This window comes from Piliocolobus tephrosceles, chromosome X (genome assembly GCF_002776525.5).
Source record: "Piliocolobus tephrosceles isolate RC106 chromosome X, ASM277652v3, whole genome shotgun sequence".
Classification (NCBI taxonomy): domain Eukaryota; kingdom Metazoa; phylum Chordata; class Mammalia; order Primates; family Cercopithecidae; genus Piliocolobus; species Piliocolobus tephrosceles.
In genome coordinates this window covers 93,714,797-93,718,371 of record NC_045455.1, presented here as the reverse complement: position 1 = coordinate 93,718,371, position 3,575 = coordinate 93,714,797, and the positions used below count along the sequence as shown (strand labels likewise).

The 3,575-nt window shown below is 36.1% G+C and overlaps 1 pseudogene; it reads right to left on the bottom strand.

Moving 5' to 3' along the window:
• Positions 1-2,621: 2,621 nt before the first annotated feature.
• LOC111525316 lies at positions 2,622-3,149 on the bottom strand (annotated as a pseudogene).
• Positions 3,150-3,575: the final 426 nt, after the last annotated feature.

Genomic DNA, 3,575 nt, shown 5'->3' with positions numbered 1-3,575 from the left:
ATGAAAGAATACTAGGTAGTAACTCAAATTCACATGAGGAAATAAAGAGCTGAGAAAGATAACTATATGAGTAAATATAAAAGTCAGTATAAGCGTAAAGCAATTCTCATAAATGGGTTGATGAACATAGAGTATATGAAGATAGGGTTTATATGACATAGACCAAGACTCAAATAGATTAAAAGTAAAAGTATAGAAAAAGATAAAGCAAGCAAACAGTAACCAAAAAGCTAACTAACTAACTAAATAAATAAAGAGATGGAATCATGATTTAAAAAATCAGAAAAAAAAGACTTAAAGGCAAAAATTTTTTATTAACAACAAAGGACACTTTATAATCATAAGAGGATCAATCCATCAAAAACATATAACAGAGCCCCAAAGTACATGAAGAAAAAATTGACAGAGTTGAAGGGAGAAACAATTCAGTAATAATAGTTGAGGACTTCAATTCCCCACTTCCGTTAATAGCTAGACAATTGGGCAGAAAATCAATAAGAAAATATAAGACTTGAGTAACACTAAACCAACTAGATTTAACAGATATCTGTGGCGTTCTCCATCCAACAACAGAGTATACAGTCATAAATATAAGTGCACATGGAACATTCTCCGGGAAAGACCATATGCTAGGCAATAAAACAACTCTCAATACATTTTAAAAGATTTAAATCATATAAAGCATGTTCTCAACTGCAATAAAATGAAGTCAGAATAGTAAGAGAAGGAAATTTGGGAAGTTCACAAATACGTGGAAATGAAACAATGTACTCTTAAATAATCAATTGGTCATAGAAGAAATCCAAGAGAAATCAGAACATATTTTGAGATGAATGAAAACAAAAATTCCACATCTCAAAACTTACGGAATGCAGCTAATGCCATGCTTAAAGGGAAATTTATAGGTGTAAATTCTTACATTAGAATGGAAGAAAGATCTCAATCCATAATTTAACTTTCCACCTAAAGAAACTAGAAAAAGAAGAGCAAACTGAAACCAAAGCAAGTAAAGCAAGGATATAATAAATATTAGAGTGAAAATAAATAAAATAGCAAGCAGAAAAACAATAGAGACAATAAACAAAACCAAAGTTATTTGAAAAGATCAACAAAATTGATAGCTTAGCTAGCCTGATCAAGAAAAAAAAGAAAATAACTCAAAAATGTGGTAAATAACTTAGGTTAGGTAAATAATTAACGACAAAAAACCTAAACCCTTAGATAATCTAGTAAAGATTATGAAAAACCAACAGCTAACATTAAAGTTAGTGGTGAAAGTCTTAAATCTTTTCTCCTAAAATGAGGAACAAGACAAGGATACCTGCTTGCTTTTTCTATTCAACATTGTACTGGAGAGTCTAGCCAGGATAATTAGACAAAAAACAAAACAAAACCAACCACAAAAAAGAAAACGCATCTAGATTGGAATGGAACAAGTCAAACTCTATTTTTTGCAGATAAATAATGTTGTATATATATAGAAAATCTAAAGAACCTACAACAACAGCAGCAAACCTGCTGGAGCAACAATTGAGTTCACAAAAGATATAAGATCAATGTGCAAAAAATCAGTTATATTTAGAAACACTAGCAATGAGTAGGCTCAAAATGAAATTAAGAAAGTAATTTTATTTACAGTAGCATAAAAACAAGACTAAAAAGAAATGTAAGACTACACAACATTATTGAAAGTGATTAAGACCTACATATATGGATACACATTCTATATTTATTGAATGGAAGACATTCCTATTAAGATGACAGTACTCCACAAATTGACCTACATATTCAAGTCAGTTCCTATCAAAATCCTAGCTTCCCTTTTTGCAGAAATTTTGCTGATCTAAGATTCATTTGAAAATGCAAGGGACTCTGAATAACCAAAACAATCTTGAAGAACAATGAAGTTGCAGAGTCCACACTTCATTATTTCAAACCTTACTGTAAAGCTATGGTGGTTAAAATTGTGTAGTACTAGAATCAGGATAGATACGTAGATCAATGGAATAGAATTGAGAGTCCAGAAGTAAATCCATACATTTAAGGTCAATTGATTCTCCACAAAGGTACCAAGACTGTTCAGTGGAAAAGTACAGTCTCTTCAGCAAGTGGTGCTGGAACAACTGGATATCCACATAAAAACGAAGTTAGATCTCTTTCTCACATCATACAGAAAAATTAACCTCAAATGGAAGAAATAGCTAAATGTGAGACCCCAAATTATGCTCTTAGACAAAAACATAGGTGTACATTTTTATTATATTGAATTAGTAATGATTTCTTTTTTTTTTCCCCCCTCCTTTTATGTGGAACGGGAAAGCTAGAGGGGTTTAGAGTTGTCTTACTGCTTTTCCCTATGTCAGACAAGGCCCTGATGAAGCAGTTTTTCTTTAGAGCAGGTCTTTCTTTTTTTTTTTGTTATTTAGTTTTTATTTCATAATCATAAACTTAACTCTGCCATCCAGCTAGGCATGGGAGAGAACAAGGAAAACATGGAACCCAAAGGGAACTGCAGCGAGAGCACAAAGATTCTAGGATACTGCGAGCAAATGGGGTGGAGGGGTGCTCTCCTGAGCTACAGAAGGAATGGTCTGGTGGTGAAGATAAAACACAAGTCAAACTTATTCGAGTTGTCCACAGTCAGCAGTGGTGATCTTCTTGCTGGTCTTGCCATTCCTGGACCCAAAGCGCTCCATGGCCTCCACAATATTCATGCCTTCTTTCACTTTGCCAAAGACCACATGCTTGCCATCCAAGCACTCAGTCTTGGCAGTGCAGATGACAAACTGGGAACCATTTGTGTTGGGTCCAGCATTTGCCATGGACAAGATGCCAGGACCTGTGTGCTTTAGGATGAAGTTCTCATCTTCAAATTTCTCCCCATAGATGGACTTGCCACCAGTGCCATTATGGCGTGTGAAGTCACCACCCTGACACATAAACCCTGGAATAATTCTGTGAAAGCAGGAACCCTTATAACCAAATCCTTTCTCTCCAGTGCTCAGAGCACGAAAATTTTCTGCTGTCTTTGGAACCTTGTCTGCAAACAGCTCGAAGGAGACACGGCCCAAGGGCTCGCCGTCGACGGCAATGTCGAAGAACACGGTAGGGTTGACCATGGCTAGTGGTACAAGAATTTCCTCGGCGGCAGCGTCTGCAAAGCCTAGAGCAGGTCTTTCACACAGAGAATGGAATGCTCTGGGCATATTTCAAAATGGTTGTTATACACACTCACTTTCTCTATCCCCCAATTAGGGTGTATTTTTGAAATGGTTGCTTTTCTCTTTTCCTTGTGTAAAGGGCCTGAGGAAATTTTCTTCAGCCTTCATCATGAGAACCTGGCGGGGTTTCCGGAAGTAAAATTCATGAAAGTATAAGGGGCCCCAAAGGCATGATGCCAACAAGTTTTTAACTCTCAAGCTAGTCCACGCTCAGCCACCAGTAATTGATTGATTACCATTTAAGTGTTCCTACCAATTACTGGCTCTGTGGCTTCTGCTCTCAGGTAAATTGATTTTCTATATTCACCCATCTCTCCAGTTTCTGAGGAAGTGGTTTGCCGTGTGACCTCTATT